The sequence below is a fragment of the Aptenodytes patagonicus genome, chromosome 10 (assembly GCF_965638725.1).
Source record: "Aptenodytes patagonicus chromosome 10, bAptPat1.pri.cur, whole genome shotgun sequence".
Lineage (NCBI taxonomy): Eukaryota > Metazoa > Chordata > Aves > Sphenisciformes > Spheniscidae > Aptenodytes > Aptenodytes patagonicus.
This window is the reverse complement of record NC_134958.1, coordinates 11,105,337-11,126,482: the sequence shown is the minus strand read 5'-3', so window position 1 is coordinate 11,126,482 and position 21,146 is coordinate 11,105,337. Positions and strand designations below refer to the sequence as shown.

The window sequence follows — 21,146 nt, the reverse complement described above, 5'->3', positions numbered from 1 at the left end:
GGCATGACTGAGAGCAGGCAAGGTAGCATGGCATTGTTCACAGACTCGCACGGTGTTTCTAGTCTCTCTGAAGCAGCACTTGGGCCCAGAATACACAGAATGACATCAACAAGTTATCTGAGAAACTTGGCTAACATTCTAAAATAAACCCCGTAAAGGCTTTGCTGCCCACATTAACCAGTTTAAGGTAAGCCGCACGCACTCCAGCTCAACTAAGGTTTCTACATAAGATAGGTCTTTTGCCATAATAAGCCATTTTATTCTCCAGAATTATTTCAAGTTTTAATTCAGCCAAGTCCTTCTCATCTTACTAGTCCAAGATGACTCAATTCTGTAGATCAATTTACCTGGCTCCATGAAATTCAATGTTCACTTATTTCTTCGTCCCTTGTTTCTCAGGGAAAGAAACTAATGTTATGTGAAATTATAGGAATCTCAATCCAGATAGCTAGACATATGCAAAGCATTTTATGGGCTCACTCATTTATAAAGGTGAAGTGTAACCACATTGGTTTAAATACACACTTAAAAAATGAAGCAGAACAAGCACACATACAAGCTGAAGGCTAATATATTTCTACCATAGCTTACAATCTGTAAACACCTTCTCACAAATCATTAGAAATGCTAGAATATTAAAACTGGTTTAGATGAGTTGCACTGGCAGAAAGAGAGACTGCCATCTACACTAAAATTGTTCTGAAGTAGATCCCGTCCCTCTCATTGAAGGATTCTTCTCGTTTACTGATGATACTCCTCTACTACTACTGGTACACTACATCAACTACAGATTTAGAAAAGAATTATGGAGGAGAAAAATAACTAACCAGGGCACTGGGTTATTTTCCTTCCTAAATTCCAAACTGAATGCCCTCAATCAAACAAGGCTCATCTCCAACTGGCCAGCACTACTATAATCCCTTAACATCAAGACAGACTGTTCCATTCTCTCATTATTGTTTTGCTAGCTAAACAAGTATAGAATTTTAAAATATCATTTTGTAATTATGCCCTTTAGTGACCAAAAGTGTTAAAATTACATCCTTTATTACAATTCTTCTAAGTTACGTAATTGAAAGACATGTCATTTTGCACATATTCTAGCATCTAAATGAAAAAAAATAGTTTAAAAAAGGAACTTCACACTTCTCCCCCAAATGCAAATCACTTGTTAGAGAGGAGGAAAAAAACCCAAAGATTACATCCTTACATGTAAGAGGTAGAGATAAACATTTTAAATAATTTTAAAAGCAGACAGAACAGATTATAGGAATGTTGCTCTGACACCTTTTGCGCAGGTTGTTTGAACTCTAGCTAGCAATAACAAGACAACAGAAATATCTATCAAAATTTAGATACCTAGTTCCTAGAAATTAAAAAAAGATTTGTATAAGGAACAATTATGCATAGACAGTCAACATAATTAAGTTTGAGAGCTTATAGCCTTCCTTATGCTACATAAAAATTTGCCAGACTGTGAAAAAGGTTTAAAATAAATATTGTCTGTATTACCCATTCCATACCAAACAACATTTTTTTTCCTTATTACTGTCTACAAATTATTCCTTTTTGTTGCTCCATTGTACTTCCCAGAACCACTTTCTCCCGCTGTTCATAATAAATTTAGTCTTTTATGACTGTGGGACACAACGGTTTTACACTTAGCACTAAAAAATCCTCTTCTTAAATTGTCTTTTTTCCTCTATAAAACTCCAGTTTCTCAACTCTGAAATTAATCACCTGTCAAACAAGTCACTATGGCTTAGTTTTGCTAAGCAATTCCATTCTCTTCGCCACCTAGCAGCTCAAAAGCAGGTAAAAATTTATTAGAAAATATAGCTCCATAAACTCAAAGAATTTACTGTCTTTCCAGTCGGAAATAGAACAGTCTCTTCTCTTATCCTCATGACTTCTGCACAGAGCTGCTGAACACAAAATCCTACTTGCAGTACAACACAGCTGCACCTTCAATCTCTTCCTCCTCTGGACAAAACATCCTCTAGTTTACACATTAGCGAACAGTTTCTCCTCCCATTCGCAACTCACCTTTATGCAGTGTACAACTACTTTAACAGTTTCTACCCTCACCTCCTCCCTCCCCGACCCCCGATCATTTTCGCTAGCATATACCACGGACAGACTCCTAGGAGGAAGGGTTTTTTTGTTTTGGTTTTAAACGTGATGTTGCTTACCCAACGTGGCTGCCGAAGAGCAGGACAAAAGGCACTTTTCCTCCCCGCCTTTCCAGACACACACACCCCGAGCAGAGAAGTTGGCCACCCAGGCGAAGACGATCTTACCTCAGTGTTCCCCGAACGCCAGGGCCTCGTACCCCACCCTCTCTCCCCGGTGCACCAGCCCTCGGGCAGACTCCGCTGGCCTGGTCCATAAATGTCCATCCTCTCCTCCAGCGAGCGGTGCAGGAAGTTCTGGAGGGGCCCCGGGCGCGGGGAACTTGCCCATCCGCGGGACCCCGCGCCCGCCGCCCCCGCGACGCCCCGGCCCGCGCCCCTCCCCCGCCCGCCCCCCGCACCAACTTCCCCGCCAGCACCCCCCGCTCCGCTCCGCCGCGGTCGCTACGGCACAGCGGGAAGGGGATGGCGGGGGGCACCCTCTTTCTCCCTCCTTTTCCCCCCCTCGAGCCGCCCCCCTCGGCGACTGCCCCCGCCCGTCACCCGCTGCCCCTGCCTCCGACCCCGCTCGCTCGCCTCCCCCCGCTCCTCGCCTCCGACCCTCGCCACCGGCCGGAGCCGCCGGGATCAGGAAACGCTCCCCCACCCTCCCGCTCGCCCCCAAAAGCAGGGACACCACCACCCCCCGCCCCGCTCACTCACCCGCCCGCGTCCCCCGGCTCCCCGCCGCCGCCGCTCCTGCCTCCTCCCTGCTGAGGCTCCTCAGGAGACACTGACACCGGCGCACGGATACCCTCTGGGCGCTATTTTTGGGAAACAAGGCCCAATCGGGGCCGGAACTACTTCCTCTGTCACACTCTCTCCTCAGGCAGAGCGACCGTCTCCCAACAATATCCTTCCGCTCTTTTCTCCTGGCAGCTCGGACGTCGCTGAGGGCGCTCACCCGAGCCACGCAGGGGCGGGACGAGACGGGAAGCGTGGGGAAATACGAGGTGAACCTGCTGCCGGCGGCGGGGCTGGGAGCGCCCCGGTTTGGACATCCAGCATCGCCGGATTATTTTGTTTTACCATAGGGAGCGGCCGGGTCTACATTCTTCACCGCCGACCCAATCCTGCGGCGCCGCGAGCCGATAGGGCAACGCGCCGGAGTGAAGGGGCGGCAGCGCCAATCACAGCGCCCGCAACAAACGGAGGCGCCGGCCAACCAGAGAGCGGTTGGTGGGCGGGGCGTAATGAAACGTGGAGGCCTTGAGTGACAGGAGGGCGCTCAATCACCGAGACGGCGAGGGAAGCGGCAACCAATCAAAGCCGAGCGTGCGCGAGCCTACCGCGAAGGAAGCCCTTCGCCGTGCCCCCTCCTCCCCACCCTTGGCGGCAGCGCATGCGTACAAAGGCTCCGCCGCTCTCCGGGCTGCCCCGTCCCTCGCTTCGCCGCCAGTGACGCACGTAGCCAGGCCCGCCCCACCAAGAAGCGGCGCACGCGCCAAGGCGCCAGCCCCGGTAGGGCAGGGCCGCGCGCGCCCGGGCCCAGCGACGACGTGCTGAGGGGTTGCCGGGGGCAACGGCTGCGGCGGGGCCTGCGGCCGGGCCGTGGCTCCGCGCCCCCGCCCCGCGGCCTCCCTCCCTGCCCGCTGCGGTGCCAGCCGGTCGCTAGCCTTCCTGCACCCGCCCGCCATCTCAGGGCCCCGCAGCCCCCTGCTACAGCCCGCCTCCCTCCTCAGGAGGAGAAGCCAGAGAGGGAAAGCTCCGCTTCTGTCGCGCAGCCGGCCGAGCCGCTTCCCCCCGCTCTCATCTCTCCAGCAAGGCAAAGCTTTGCTCTCAGGGTCCAAAACCATGTCCTTGAACTAATCAAAACAAGGCTCAATAAGTGGTTCCGCATCCTTTTGCAAAAGACCTGATCACTGGAGGACGCAGCAGGGGACCAACACCAATTACCACCTGCAAACAGCCCAGCTACCTCTGTCACCCTCACGGAAACCACCACCACTTCCCCACTATATTTTTTTTTTTTTCCTTCTGACTGGCTTTCTGTGAAAATCACAGCTCTATGAGGACATGAGCTTTGTCTTTGCTTCCAGGCTAAGGTGACAGTCCACCTTGGTTCCTCCTCCGTCCGGCTCCACCTCACATTCTCTCTGTCAGAGTTCCCATTAATTTTGCTTCATGTAGAAAAGACTACTTGGGAATACATAATAAAAGACATAAAATTGGCATCTTTCTCCTTCACAGAAGGCAGCAGCTGAAGAATGACCCAAAAATAAAATTTTGATGATAAAAAGACACTTGCCAAAAATCATCTGCACTCTACAGCTTCTCCAGATTTATCCTGCAAGATACCCGCAGCCTCGGAGTGAAACGATGGGAGCCATTTCAAAGCACAAAATCACCGATGGCAAGTGCACATCTCTGCTTCAGGACACAAGAATCAAAGGTGCTTTCTCTGGAAAAAGGAAATCAGAGGGTGTTCTTTGTATTTGGAAGACTATGTCATTAAGTACAAAAAAGTAGCTCCACAAATGGTTAGAAAACAGGATGCAAGAAATGATGACAGAAACACCCAACTCGCAGTGTGATAACCACACCATTGGAAGGAAAAAGGTAGATCCTCCAAGATAATTCCCAAAAAATGAATGTAAATTTCTGTTGTCTGTTTCCAAACATTTAGCTCAAATGGAAGCAGTAATTCACAGCTCACAAATTCTGAAGTTCAGGATTTATAATGTACGGTTTACTTGGGATTTAAATATACAGCCAGTAAATTAGTTGAACAACTTCTGAAACATCCACCTTTCATTCAAAACAGAGTGCAAGAGTATGCACTTCTTACTGTGGATCTAGGAAAAAGCTAGTAAGAGGTGTGAAAGACAAATAACAAAATACAAATAATTGCTATCTACAATCATATTTCCAAGCGGATTGTTACTGACCTATAATAATCAGGAAGAGATTTAAATACATACAGTTTCCTTACAATTCTCAACATGAACAGTCCAAATGTCATTGATTTTTATATGAATATGGTTTATTCTCTTCTTCCTTGCTATACCTATCATCCATAATACCTGGAGGGTCTATTGCTAGAATCCAATGATTAATACCATTAAATCCTCTCATGACAGCAACATGCTGAAAAGATGTTACCTAAAATCCTGAATTCTTTATTTAAGTTATAAAAGTCAGTGGGAGTCTGAGTAAGACACCAAAGCAAGGCCTGAGCAAGGACTTCTGGATATACTAATTAATTATTTTCAGTATGTAATCATATTATTCTAAGCTGGCAAAAATAGAGCAGGAAGCCAAAGAGATAAATAATTGGTTCTAATCTGTCCTTTTCAGTGGCACTACAAGAATAAGCATAGCATGTGTTGCTCAAGGGATTTCTATATATGCCTTGCAAACAATAGTTAAGGGGTATAGAGCAGCGTCTTTCCCACTGAAATGCATTCCTCCCTCAATTGAAACACTGCCCTATGTAACAATTGAGAAAAGGAAGTGCAAAATATGGCATCCAATTGAAATTACAGATGTTGTTTTCCATACACGATGATGTGCTGCTACATCTGCTTCTGCAGACCCCTCTTGGGACTGCTAGTGAAAAAGAATGGGTGGCAGGGAGGTCACAGATGTTCTCGTGTGTCTCAATAGCATAAATGAAAAATACCACTCCTTAGGGTGTGAATAAAATCATAGAAGAATTTACATATCAAAATGACTAAAATCACTACATGACTTGATGGCCACATTCTGCGTTGGGTTTAATTTCCAGGACAACTGCAAAGGCCAAATGCACCTGGATAATCCAAAGGATGCAAAGCTGTAAGCGATTAAGAAAAATCCACACTACAGAGAAAAAAAGTACCATCTTTGTAAGACCGCAGAAGCAGCAACATAACAAAGCCCGAGAGAACATCACACTTGAGTGTCAATATGACAAGTGAAAAATTATCACAAGCATCTGCTAGGATCACTCTCGAGATACAAGAGAACAACTGCTGAATGCATTTCTGTTCATCTTACGTACAACCCAGAGACTAAAAAGAACCACCTGAAATCTCTTCCCTTGGCCAAATAGCAGGCAGTGTAATTTCCACGATATCCACGGAGAAATAAACCCAGAGAAAGAGCAAATATAAAGAAAAATACGGAAAAAAAAGACACCAGTATTCTTAATTTTAACTAAATAGCCTCACAGTTGAATAGAGTCATCATCCAGCAGTTGTTATAGCAATAAAGCTTTCCCTTGCATCTCAAAGCTGGTGAGGGGTCTGGAGCACAAGTCTTATGAGGAGCGGCTGAGGGAACTGGGGTTGTTTAGCCTGGAGAAAAGGAGGCTGAGGGGAGACCTCATCGCTCTCTACAACTCCCTGAAAGGAGGTTGTAGCGAGGTGGGTGTTGGTCTCTTCTCCCAAGTAACAAGCGATAGGACAAGAGCAAATGGCCTCAAGTTGCACCAGGGGAGGTTTAGATTGGATATTAGGAAAATTTCTTCACCGAAAGGGTTGGAACAGGCTGCCCAGGGAAGTGGTTGAGTCACCGTCCCTGGAAGTATTTAAAAGACGTGTACATGTGGTGCTTAGGGACATGGTTTAGTGGTGGAGTTGGCAGTGCTAGGTTAACGGTTGGACTTGATGATCTTAAAGGTCTTTTCCAACCTAAACGATTCTATGATGCTATGATTCTATTCCAGTGCATTTCCACCCACCCATTCAAGGTATTTTGGAGGCACTACCACCAAAATCACGTCTCCACTAACTTAGATTTTAGGACCTTCTTAGAAAACACTCCAGAGATGTACCATGGCTGTTCCTCAGGCCTCTTTTCAAATGTTCCTTATATTCCAGAAATCAGCTTTTTCATCTTGTGTCCTGGAGAAAAATTCTTAGTCTCAGGCTTCTAAATGTGAACTTTATATAAAAACAAAATGCAGGACTTTTAAAATTATAGATAAGAGGAGTAAGGGATGTTATGTAGCTTTTGCATATTAGCTAAAAAATTAAGTTATCCTTCATAGGGAAGGAGGGTCTAAGAACAAGCTTTTAAGGACAAGGTTTCTTAAAATCGCAGGCCAGATTAATTCCTAACATTGTTTCACTTACAATGGTGGAAATACTCTGTGAATGAAGATTTTGTAAAGGACTACTTACTGCAACAAAACCAGATTGTACTCACAGCATTTCAGGATGGGAACTTGCATTAGAAACAAAGGATGGGAGCAGGGGGGACTCCCACCTAGGGAGCAGGAAATCAGAGAGAAGCAGATAATGGTTCCTTTCCATTAACACTTTGGGTAACCCTGTTAACCCCATAATGACCACTTCAGTACAGACACAGACTTTCGCTCTCAGAAAGCTGGCTTGGACCAAACTCCCCTGACCTCCACGTCTGTGGTTCAGAGTATTGCTGTTACACTACTATCTGGCTCTGGTGTTCCACTAAAGACAGATATAATCAAGTAAAGATTTCCTTATTTTAGTTAAGTCCAAATTGCTGGACGATGCATGAATTAAATTCACTCAATCCGTTTCATAAACTGCCCTCTGTGAACCACTAATATTTCCACATCGTTACATGGTACATTCAGTAATCTGATTGCCTTGGGAATATTTGTTTTTCCAGAACTTGTGGCCAAGGTACATAAGATTAGATCAGACACAGCTTGTCTAAGAATGCTGTAATGTGGGTGTACAGTATATTTGCTAGTTTTGAGTTACAGGTAAAAGTTCTCTTTCAAACTTTTCCACCCAGCGGTTCGAGCTCAGTTATCTGAAGTTGTCTGTTGCAGTATTTAGCACTTTTCGTTTTGCTTTGCTGTTGGCCTTCTAACACTGGAGGATCAACACAGGAAATACTTGTATTGCATGCCTCACTGACTGCACGCCTGATCCATACCTCAGCAAAACTTGTGATATTTTATAGGTCCTCACAATGAGAGAACACAAGTCTCCCTGGGATTCACGCTCTTCTGCTGGGATTTTCTCACCATTCTGCATGTTAACATGAACCAACAGCTGGGTTTAAGAGATCTGATATAAATAGTAACATCATGCTGCGAGCAAGCTTCTTGGAAAGTAAAGAAAAAACGTTATTTAATGCACTCTGACATTTGCCTTTCCTCCCCTTATTCCTAAGCTGCATTTCTGTAAACACCCATAATGACAAATGCAAGGAAGTTGACTTCTTCACATAGACATAACAAGTGCTGCCTTGAGCCCAGGAGATCGTATCCAGAACAGCTTACCTCTCCCCTTAGCCAGACAGCTGGCAAATTCTGCACAGTAGAAAAAGGAGTCAGAGAGTGGATGGAAATTCCTGCTTCCAACAGCATTCAAGATTACAACCTTTGGTATTTTATTTTCATGGTTGCTCTATGTCGCTTCAGAAACTTCCTGCTTTTGCCATATCTTTCCATTCATTAAAATTGCAGCTTGCAATTAAACATTCTGACATAACATAGCTGAGATTTTTTGGCAGCAGCCTTAACCAGAGGTTTTCAGAGTTTCCTGCAGACGGCTTTAGATTTTCATATCCCCATGAATGCTTGCCACCTTCTTTTAATAACTTGAAAAAATAAGCCCCTCTTAGGAACTTCATTGTTTCTGTATTTCCCCAGCACTCATTTACTGCTTTTAGAAATGTGTCATGCACATGTATATTTATAGAGAGAGCAAAGTGTACATATGCACAGTATAGTTTGACATCTTATAGAGAACACACAGATTGCTTAGCAGATCTAAAGAAAAATAGTTATGTTCAATATTTTCGTTATTAAAATGTACTTTTCTCTTCTGATGGTATTGTCTTATTTCACCCCTCTAAAAAACCAATCATATTTACCACATTAGTCAAAAACTGCAGGCCTTCATCTGTTAACAATTTTGTAGCTTTATACATATTATGACTGTCAAATACTGCAACACTAAACTTTTTATTATTTTTATGCAACGAAGTATTTCTTAGGATAGATCTTGCCCTTTTTCCAAAGAGTTAGTATCATGGTTTAACCTCAGCCGGCAACTAAGCACCACACAGCCGCTCGCTCACTCCCCCCTGGTGGGATGGGGGAGAGAATCGGAAGAGTAAAAGTGAGAAAACTCGTGGGTTGAGATAAAGACAGTTTAACAGGTAAAGCAAAAGCCGCGCACACAAGCAAAGCAAAACAAGGAATTCATTCACTGCTTCCCATTGGCAGGCGGGTGTCCAGCCATCTCCAGGAAAGCAGGGCTCCAGCACATGTAACAGTGACGTGGGAAGACAAAACACCATCACTCCGAACGTCCCCCCCTTCCTTCTTCTTCCCCCAGCTTTATACACTGAGCATGACGTCATATGGTGTGGAATATCCCTTTGGTCAGTTGGGGTCAGCTGTCCCGGCCGTGTCCCCTCCCAGCTTCTTGTGCCCCCCCAGCCTGCTCGCTGGTGGGGTGGTGTGAGAAGCAGAGAAGGCCTTGACTCTGTGTCAGCACTGCTCAGCAGTAACGAAAGCATCCCTGTGTTATCAACACTGTTTTCAGCACAAATCCAAAACACAGCCCCATACCAGCTACTGTGAAGAAAATTAACTCTATTCCAGCCAAAACCAGCACAACTAGAAATCACTTAAAAGGATTTTGAAGTTATTTGCATTTTTAAGGTGTAGAATATATTTTATCATTTGGAGACCTGTTCAAACACTGCTTGCCATTATCTCTAATATAGATTTGAAATTGATTTAAAAGTGGGCCTTTTTAATGTTCAAACTGACCTTAGAGTCTTTTTTCTTCTAATATTACCTGACAAATAAATTCTTAAAGGGATATTATCAATTTAAGAACTATGCTTTAGTCTGGAAAATTTTCCAAGAGATTAAAGAGAAAATGGCTCCTTTTTTTCTGTAAGTTTAATTTCTATATTTGACAGCAGTATGTGTGGTCAGTATCCCATGCTGTTAGGAAACAAAAGGGACAGAAATAGATATAGGAGACCATAACACCTGAAAAGTCTTTGAACTACTTTTTAAAGTAGATTTGAAGTTGATGGGGCCTCTTCCCGTGACAAAAGACTTGTGGAACTCTTAAAAGCCAGATAAGTTGTTCCTGACTTGTGCAGAACACCCTCAGCTCCCACTGCAATCAGCTAGCACTGCTCTTAAAATGTAAGTTTAAGCATTATTTTTCCTGCATTTTATCTGCTTCACTGTAACTTAACAGGGACGGCGAGCAGGATGAACCCCCCATAATCCAAGAGGAAGCAGTTAACAACCTGCTACGCCACCTGGACGCTCACAAGTCTATGGGGCCGGAGGGGATCCACCCGAGAGTGCTGAGGGAGCTGGCGGAGGAGCTTGCCAAGCCGCTCTCCATCATTTATCAGCAGTCCTGGTTAACGGGGGAGGTCCCGGATGACTGGAGGCTTGCCAATGTGACACCCATCTACAAGAAGGGCCAGAAGGAGGATCCGGGGAACTACAGGCCTGTCAGCCTGACCTCGGTGCCGGGGAGGATTATGGAGCAGTTCATCTTGAGGGCACTCACAAGGCATGAGCGGGACAACCAGGGGATCAGGCCCAGCCAGCACGGGTTCATGAGAGGCAGGTTCATGAGAGGCAGGTCCTGCTTGACCAACCTGATCTCCTTCTATGACCAGGTGACCCGCCTAGTGGATGAGGGAAAGGCTGTGGATGTGGTCTACCTGGACTTCAGCAAGGCCTTTGACACTGTCTCCCACAGCATTCTCCTTGAGAAGCTGGCGGCTCACGGCTTAGACAGGTGTACTCTGCGCTGGGTCAAAAACTGGCTGGACGGCCAGGCCCAGAGAGTTGTGGTGAATGGAGTTACATCCAGTTGGCGGCCGGTCACGAGCGGTGTTCCCCAGGGCTCAGTACTGGGGCCGGTCTTGTTTAATATCTTTATCGATGATCTGGATGAGGGGATTGAGTGCACCCTCAGTAAGTTTGCAGACGACACCAAGTTGGGCGGGAGTGTTGATCTGCTTGAGGGTAGGAAGGACCTGGACAGGCTGGATCAATGGGCCCAGGCCAACTGTATGAGATTCAACAAGGCCAAGTGCCGGGTCCTGCACTTCGGCCACAACAACCCCATGCAGCGCTACAGGCTTGGGGAAGAGTGGCTGGAAAGCTGCCCAGCAGAGAAGGACCTGGGGGTGTTGGTCGACAGCCGGCTGAACATGAGCCGGCAGTGTGCCCAGGCGGCCAAGAAGGCCAATGGCATCCCGGCCTGTATCAGAAACAGTGTGGCCAGCAGGAGTAGGGAAGTGATCGTGCCCCTGTACTCGGCACTGGTGAGGCCGCACCTCGAACACTGTGTTCAGTTTTGGGCCCCTCACTACAAGAAGGACGTTGAGGTGCTGGAGCGTGTCCAGAGAAGGGCAACAAGGCTGGTGAGGGGTCTGGAGAACAAGTCTTATGAGGAGCGGCTGAGGGAACTGGGGTTGTTTACCCTGGAGAAAAGGAGGCTGAGGGGAGACCTCATCGCTCTCTACAACTACCTGAAAGGAGGTTGTAGCAAGGTGGGGGTCGGTCTCTTCTCCCAAGTAACAAGCGATAGGACAAGAGCAAATGGCCTCAAGTTGCGCCAGGGGAGGTTTAGATTGGACATGAGGAAAAATTTCTTTATTGAAAGAGTGGTTAACTGTTGGAACAGGCTGCCCAGGGAAGTGGTTGAGTCCCCATCCCTGGAAGTACTTAAAAGACGTGTAGATGAGGCACTTAGGGACATGGTTTAGTGGGCATGGTGGTGTTGGGTAGACGATTGGACTCGATGATCTTAGAGGTCTTTTCCAACCTTAATGATTCTATGAACCTCCACTGACCAACTGCACATATGAAAAGGCACATTTTATTGCCCTGATCTTGTAAGCTTCATATACAGAGCCCACAATGGCTCTGCATGATGTTACCATGTACAAGGCATAACAAAGAAACTTTTAAAGCAGTTAACTTATGAAATAAAGTTTAATTCTTAAACTTGGGCCATTTACAAGGTGCATTTTGGGTCTTTTATAATGGTGTCCAGACTCCTGAGTACAAATATGTCGGTGGTGTATTTCCCATCAATTGCTTTGGGGGTACATGTAGGATGATTGGTCTGTGTCCCACAGGATAAATAACAGACATCAGCTTACCTGCTCCCTCTGGCCCTTTCAGGTAAAGGCAAAAATGCCATTGATCCTCTGTTGGAGGTTTGCTTTGGTTTGGAAAACAAGCCTTAAAAATTTAACCAGAGTGTTAACGTGGATCAACTGGTGCGCATTTCCGAGTTCTGTATCTGAACAGGCATTTGTTAAGGGGTTTATGGTTTTCTTGGCTGTGATTTAGGATTATTGCATGCTTTCTCAACCCTTTACTAAAAATATGCTCAGTTCTAACCATGAAATGCAGCAGCAGATTTGTTGCAATCTCTGAGGATGGTTTCTTATCTGTCAAACAGTTTAGAAGACAAACTGGCACTGAGACAGCTCACCTGTTTTCTGTGGTTACTTGATGATAAACTAGTTCACAGACCTTGCTGTTGCATCTAGGACAAATGTTTTGAGACAAAGCTCTGATACACATGTGAACAGGTCACCTCACACTAAAATGCCATTTCATTTCCAAGCCAAGCCAGCTGGCTTTGGACAGAAAGTTCTTTTCTACTTGCGTGGGCAAACTTTTATCGCCTTCCCATCCTTTTTCTCTTGCTGTCACATTACTGCAGAGGTGGCAGTGGCTGATAGCAGAGTGAGAAGCAGTGTTCAAAATGTGTCCATGTTAGCCAAGATAATAATGCCTGGTCCTGCAGCCATGTGTTGAATCAATCCGCGTGTTCTCACATAACCTAATCAAATGTCTTTCCTTTCATTATATGGAAGCAGAGAAAGATTAACTGAGATTGAGTTCAAGTTATTGAATAAAAAGGAAAAGCATCCAAAGTTTTGGTGTTTGATCCTGTGTTTCGTTGGCCCCAGTCATAGTTTGAAAGGGTCCAGACTCATCCTGGGTTTGGAACTTTTGTATCTTTAATTTCAGTTTAGCCAATCCTGTTGTGTTCCTCGTTGGAAAGAAGCAAATTTCTTCTTAGCTCTCCCACAGGGTGGAGTAAGAAAACTAGTGTTATCTGGGAGGAAAGCTGAAAGTTTGGGATTGTTGGGTTTCTTTTATTGTTCATCTTGGGGTTTGTTTTTTCAATGATTTTTAAGAAAGATGCAAGTTCATCTTAAATTAGGCTCTAAAATGAAGGGTCTTCAAACTTCTCCGTAAAATACTGCTCTATAAAGTCAATGGAAAGTCTCTTATGTATTCAAAGATTTGACCTGCAAAACTGCACCACCTAAGCAAAGAGTAAAATAGGCAATAGGTATAGTTTAACTGCTGTAGAAGAGGTTTAAATCTGTTTTATTACACGTTAGCCAGGCTGAACTGTTCTAAACTAGGTTAAAACCATTACTGCAATGGAAGCCAGGCTCTGACTTTACCATGCCTTAGCTACACCTTCCTCCTGGGTAAAAGAGGCCGAGGCTACCTCAAATCACCTAGCATTTCAGGCAGGTATGCATATGGAAAAAGCTGACACATAAAGACTTGTTATCCCCACACCAATTTGTCCATGTGTCCATATCCATAGTTACACTTGTTTATGTAACACCAGTTTAAAATGATACTTTCAGGGTCTGAATACATGAATGAGTGATCTCATTCACGTACCGACATGCTTGACAACTTGCCATGCATCAGCTGAGCCGCGGTAATTGACCATGTGTGTTTGCTCGTAGCCTGTGGCGATCTCAGATGGAAGAAACCAGTTCGGACTTTTCTTTTTCTTGGCCCTGAGGTTAAGCTGACACATTGAACCTCACGTTTGCTGCAGGCTAAAGAAAGGCACACTGCAGTTACCGTGCCTCAACTGATGTGCGGTAACTCGTTAAGTTGCTAGAACCGGACAGCATGCCCAAGCTGTTGGTTAAAATGGGATAACCGAGGGTATAAATCAGGTGTTAGTTCAGTTCAGTGCAAGTCAATTAGGAATGGATTTAAGGTAAATTGACAGAAATCACTCTTAGTCCAGAATAAAAGTGGCTACCCAGCACTAGCTTAACTAAATCCAATACAGCCTAATCTAACATAAATAGAAAGACTTTCAACTAGCCATAAAAGGCCAAAAATCTTATGTGCATTGCCTAGGGCACGTGCATTCACTTCAAGCAACAAATACAACTGGACACAAACAAAGTAAGTAAGCCAAACCCACAGCTATCGCTGCAGACAATGTAGAGAGAGGCACAGAGGTAGCTGTGAAAGCAGCAATACCTTCTCTGGCTCTCCTAGCAGATTTGGTACACTCTGCCACCATTTTCAGTTGTAAACTGCTGAAGGTAAGAATGGGTATTCTGCGTTGTCTCAGAAATGTGCACTCTGCCATCATTAATAGCAAGTATGTAACAATACTAATCCTGGTAAAAGTCAATTGTGAACAAACATGAAACAGCTGAGTTTGGTTTCATTCCTTGAGCTTGATGAAAAGTATTAAGGATCAGAAGATTATATGGATACTGAAAAGTAAATCTAGGTTTCATAAATTTTAATAAACAAAGTGTTATTAGTAATTCAATTTAGCAGAAAAATCCCTAATGAATAAAAAGCAAATAAAGCTTGATTTTCTCAAATGGCTTCACCCTTCATCTCTAGAAACTGTTACTGAAATTAGGGAAGCATAGTTGGGATTAGTCATATAGGGACAATTTTTTAAATCCTTTACCAATGGGAGACTGACTTGAATGAAGGAATCTGGCCCCCTAGTTCCCATTTCCTGGATGAGTTATCTCTTCTAAGAAATTCTTTTATGGAGAATGTCCGTGGGAAACTAGTCTGAATTCTTTGTGTTGTGTGAGATTTTAGAAGACTCTGTTATGGATCAGCATCCCACTAGGGAGGATACAAGATGCATATGCACAATAAAATGATAGTCTTGCCCCTACAACATACTACTTAGTCCTAGCAGCAGACTGTGCTTCAAATTTATTCCTGTGTGGCTGTTGAGAACCAGTAAGGAGTCGTCCTGCAGCCTGTGGGAAGAAATGCAGCCCTTTCTCATGGTGGTTACTTGGCTCATCCATCCAAGGTAAAAATACATTGTCCTCTACGCTGTGGGACTTGTGCTGTAAGTGCCCTTTGCTGTGGCATGAATTTTGTTCACTGTTTTTTTTCCCCCTCACTCCAAACAGCACTGTACGCACACTGCACAGTTGCAGCAGACCACACATTTTGAACACAGGAAAAAAATAAGCATATTATTATCAGGATAATTGAGTGTTGGAAAGAAAGTTGCCTCCAGCACTTTGTCCAGATTAAAATCTCAATCAGTACCATTATCTGGGGAGTATCTGCACTGACACGTGCATGCTATGCATCTCAGTCAGCAATCTGGCCTATAGCATTTGCAGAAGCTTTAGCAATTTCTTTAATGACCCTTACAAGTCCTCCATTTATTCAAAGCTGAAATGCTAATCTATGTGGGACAGAAACTTCTAAAACAGCAGATTGAAGTACTCCATGTAAATTGAGCAATTTCTGTTAACACATGTCGACTAAACCAGAGCTGCCAATCAGCCAAGCTGCTGCTCTGTGACAACAAACATCTGAGGTACTGGAGCTTGAAGTTAATCGAAGTTATTTATCTTATCATGCAGAACTAAGCCATCAGCCATTGCTCTCACAGACATGGTTTTCATCTTCCCCCTCAACCAGAGTACACATGCTTTCTTCAGAAGAAAATAAACGTTATGTACTTAGCCTTAATATTAACCTTAAAAATTCAGCTATTACAGTTACGTTTATTCTGCCTCTAGTACCAAATTATGCACGCAAGCATAATTTGGGGATCACTAAAGGAAGAAAACCTAAACCACAGCTATTGTTTATTCAAGACCAAGCACTTTTGTTTGTATCAACATGAAGTAACCACGAATATAAGAACTGTAGCTAATACTGTTTTCCTCTCATCATGTTAGTGATCTGAAAGATTCCTTCAGAGGATTATTATTTAAGAAGTGGTTCAATGGAAGAGTAACTAGTTTTAGAGTGTATACTACAAGAGTCAGAATTGAGGGAACTAGCAATAGCAAGTAAAGCAAAGCCATTTCATCAGCACCATTTCTATACCCTACCACCAGTTGTTTCTTTTTTTCTGGTGCACATTTTTGCTCCTCCATCATCAAGAGTGAAATTATCATTCAGTTACATTGCTATAAATTTGGACCAGTTCCACTGACTGTTGATAGTCATTGCCTCCAAATGCCCTGGGGATGCATGTTATACTGCATGCTCTGTGTGGCTTCTAAACAATGTATAGCTGATCCCTTTCTCGATGCCAGCTTGCTCGTGAGCCATGCGGCGGTGTAACAGTTCCAACATCCTTCTGTGTCCTGAAGATTTTGGCTCGAGTCTTGCTTGTTTGCCATGAGAAGGTTCCAAAATAAGAAACACATTCACTCCTGCTCCCTTCTCTTCACATGGTTACATTTAGTCTTTCTTTCAGTGCTTTCCTCTCATCACAAGGCTGGGAGTATATGCTGTCTTATTGTTTATGGAAAACATAATTTATGTACTGTCCCAAAGATTTGCTCGTATTTGAGCTTTTCTTGACTGATCTGACTTTATAGCCTATAGCTTTAGGTGCATCTGATGATTCCCTTTGTTCCCCTCATTGTTTTGGTTCATTAGTTTTAGCACTGCTGACACAAACAGTGCATTTCAAAAGGCATCTTTCCTGTGGGCTCTGTTTACTCGTTAATGTGGCTAAGTGTCATCTGAAGTCCTGGGTGACAGCTCGCTTTGCTTTAGATTGTGGCATTCCCATGTGTGATTTATTTTATCTGAAGGAAAGCACAGTTACATCTGTAGGAAAGTGAAGAAGAGTCATGGGAAAAGGGGAATTGTCGGAGTTCTGGCTGTGAGGGGGACTGGGGAACTTGACATTTAGGTTCCTGCACAAGATGTAATTTCCAGCTGAATAGCTCAGGCACTTACACAGCTTCACTTTGGCCCCAGCTGTGCGCCAAGTGCAAGCGACATCTCTCTTAAAAGCCACTCACAGCAACCTGACTTGATGTGACTGTTTTGTTTTCAGTAAAAGGCAAAGGAAAAAGTTGCTTTAGTAAAGCAGCTGATAGCCCACATGAACTGGATTGGAATATTTCATCCAGGCCACTCAGAAGTGAACCAAAGTAGCTGGGAAAATGGCAGATGAATCTGACAGCTTGCAAATAAAGTTTTACTGGAAACACTGCACACTTGAGTCGATGTCTGTGTAGCTTCTGGTACTGAATTGTTGGTACAATCCTAGTTCTTTCCAGTGAATCACATTTTCCTCAGTTCAGGATTAATCAACATGTCATTTAGATGTATTCTCAGACAATAAGCACTATGATATGGATGTCAAACTATTTTAGGTCAGACTGTTTTCTATTTTTAGCTTATCTATTCCGTTATAGGACTTGTTACCATAAGTCTATTTGGTATCAGACTAATGCCTCAAATGCAGAAAAAGCAAGCGTTACAAGGTACGAGCAAAATCCTGACTCCATGGAGGGTCAGTGAGAGTTGTGCCGCTGACCCTAATAGGGCCAGGATTTCACCTGATGGGTCTGTTTTAATTAAAGCTTCTTCCTGTTCAAATTGTAGTTCTATCCTCAGTAACTGAGACAGTTACTCAAATTCCTGCTTTTAAAATGCTTAATGTTCCAGAAATGTTGCAGATGGGGGAACATAAGAGCAGGAGAGGGGGGCTACATGTTTTGAGTGAAAGGTAAAAGAGGTCCCTGATTCACTGCACCATGATACTGCCTAGTACACAGTATACTGCATTCTTAGTTTTTGCTTTGGATCCTTAATATCTTTATGTATCATTCAAAGATAAGCAAGACTGAATTTTGGGTATGTACTTACATATAAACATACCTGCTTTCTTGTATTATACATATATACATAGCATGTGTACATATGCACATATATGTACACACACACAGAGTGCTTCCTTCATTAACATTAAATAATAATACATGGTGAAATTTCTTAAGCAAAGCAGTCTTCAAAATTAAGACAATAAAAAATTTTAGGAAGAAAAAACCAGCAAAGATATCCATCCAAAATGGAGACAGCCTTTCTTCTTAGTTAAAAGTTGGACTGGAGAAACACATTATATGTGCATGTACACCTTCATGGCTCAGAATTCAATGCGGACAATCAGGTTTGACATTATACAGCTCCTGCAGAAACTCACAGAGCCAGTGAAGACTGAATTAAAACCCTCCCTGTCCATAATGAGTCACTGCCATCCAAAACAGAAGAGAGACTCTGGGTATGCCTACAACAGGGATAGCCAACTGGAGGCCCACAGAATTTGGATCAAGCCCACAAAGCAGTTTTCTTTGGCCACCGAGAAGCTGGCTGGCTCTGAGGCCAACCACATGGTGCTGCTCTTTGCGCTTGGGGCAGGATGCACAGTAAGTTGTGTCTGCCTGATCTTCATGGGGTCAGCTAACCTGCCCTAACTGATAATAAAAATGGCTTTCCAAATCCTATGCAAGTTGGCTATCCTTGTCTACATGCTCTTCTGCATGCAGATGAAAACTTGCTTTACTTATGGTCTGAGCTGGCCAGAGCCCTGAGCCGAAGCTAATATCCTGCCTCTCAGCAGGCCACAGTAATTTGGGCACGCAGATCATTAGCTGCAGCTACATGGCTTCTGGTTCTCTTGGACAGTGGCCAGAGTAAGCTCGTATCTGCCTTCAAAAGACCATGTAGACATCGCTTATGTAGCTGGTAGTCAGAAGACCTATGACAGGAGTGGAAAAATACTGCTCCTGTACAGTGGAAAGCAGGAGTGTAACTTGTGCTTTACAATCTCTCAGTGCCTTTTCCAAGTCCTGGGGACTTGACTTCTGACCAAGATTGCGGAGTCTGACTAGTTAGGCCTGAAAGTCAGCAAGTTCTGCCTTTGCCAGTGTATGCCAAACATACAAATGCCCACACAGCAGATCATGAAGTACCTGCCTACTTGAGATTTGATCACTCTAAAAACCCTGCCCAATTTCTTGTATTAAGTTTCCTAATCTCCAGGCTATCATTCCTTTTTAAACTGCCCCATTGATTTAGTAGCGTCTTTAAAAAGAGCATTAAAATTATCCCCCCTCTGCAGCACTGCTCTGGTTCATTAATTACTTCACATTACCAACATAAAACTTGTAAAGCGAAGGAAAAATTGCAGCACTGACTTGCAATTGCTATCCCATTTTCTGATCCCAGAGTCGGGGACTGGCTGTACTCTGCAGATACAGCCCCTGCCCTCAATGCTCGCTGCACAAACACACTCGGAGTCATTCGCTGCTTTGAAAATAATTACACCACCACATTGTGTATTAGGGCTCTTTACACTTCACTCATAAGAAATCTCTTTCAGGCTGTAACAATCTGAGTGTGAATCAGCTTTTAGGATCATTTTGGATTCTTTTTAGACATTTTCTTTCTCTACTGTCAGAGAAGGAAAAAACCACATGGCTCTCTGGTCCCTTTCTCCAGCCATGCAGAATTACTCTCCTGTTTACACAAGCAATAAAAAGATGTATTTTCTTTTAGAAATCTGCAGATACTGCAGAATAAGTGATGGCTGTCCTCATGTGGTAAGCATTATGAGCTGGACAGGAGATAACAAGCATCAGAACCACACCCCGATTGATGGTACTTAACTGTAATCCACAGTGGAGGTGGGTGGCACGCTACAAAGCCTGGCTCCAAGGAGTTTCTGTCCCTCACTGGGAGCAGCAGTGCTGAGAGCACCAGAGCCTTGACCCTGTGGTGGAGGGAACACGAGCAGGTATTGAACTCTGGTGCATGGCCTGGCTGTAGGAGCTGAACCGCTGCTCCATATATCCAGCCCATGCACCAGGGGATTCTCCCCTCCAGCTGCTGCAGGGATCCTCTGCAGAAACGCCAGCCACTCAGGCTGCGCTTGCCAGGGTTCACCTTTGCCTCTCACTTCAGTTTTCCATGGTCTCCAGCTTCTTCCCTTTCACATCTCACTCTCTAACCGGGGAGCTTGCAGAGTAAAGTTGAGTATCAATTGACTATTCCTCAGTCTTAGCAGAAAGGGAACAGCAGAGTGATCATCTTCCCAATGAGTCAGTGCTTCTTGCTGGAAGATGCGTGACTCACCAGTCCCCACACAGGCTGCCTCCCTCCCCCATCGCTGTGCCTCACCTCCAGCCTCTCCTATTCCAATCCCACCTTTACAAAACACATCCGTATTCGTTAGTCCTTCCTGCCATTATCTTCTTTGCTATAATATGCTTGGAGACAGGGAAAACTTCACAGTACTCCCATTTTCATATTAGAAAAAATTGCTATTAGTTTTCACTACTCAGGTATATGTCTCCCGGCCCCTCTGGACATGCACGGAAGCTGTGCAGCCACAAACCTGTCTGCAAAGTGACTTTCGAGTGAGGCCTATTAGAAACTGCAATTCCCTCCTCTAATACATTTGTTCTGGGCCACAGGTAAGATCCCAGTGTTCTTCCGCTCCGCTCCGCCCCACCCCCCCATTGTTACGATTCTTCAGGGGTATTTCTGTTACGAACCCACTCCACTAAGTAGTTATGAACCTGGATTAAGGAGAAGCAGTAACTGCTGATTGAACCAAGAGAAGAATCAATTAACGAGTGTTAGAAATCAAGGAACAGAGTACTTCTCCCCCCATCAGTTCCAGTGCAATGGTGTTCACTTTTTGCTTCCTGACTTTTACAGAGGTCTAGTCATTCTCATCTTACCCCACTGGGCTAATTTTCCTCCCAGAAACAAAGTACTGGCTGCTTGGGATCACACTGGGAAGCAGTCAGGAAGCAAAAAAGCACCTGGATTTTATGCCATAGGAAGGACAACCGGCTGTAATGCAGAAATGGTAACAGGAGAAGATAATGGCCTTTACAAAGGGAAGAAAGTGGGGGGTTTTTTTACCTTTTGGGACCTGCAGAAGATAACAGGATGCAACT

General features: G+C 44.3%; 1 protein-coding gene across 3 annotated transcripts in view; it reads right to left on the bottom strand.

Annotated features, from left to right (window-relative positions):
• The window catches only part of MEF2A (myocyte enhancer factor 2A), a 98,960-nt gene extending 96,083 nt beyond the window's left edge, over positions 1–2,877 (bottom strand). The window contains exon 1 of one of the 3 annotated variants that reach the window (XM_076348011.1): positions 2,835–2,877. The gene's annotated coding sequence lies outside the window, so the exon portion shown is untranslated. Of the gene's footprint in view, positions 1–2,192; positions 2,268–2,300; positions 2,324–2,834 lie in introns of those variants that run through there. The other 2 variants (XM_076348016.1, XM_076348015.1) reach the window with 2 other exon arrangements.
• Between the last annotated feature and the right edge of the window lie 18,269 nt (positions 2,878–21,146).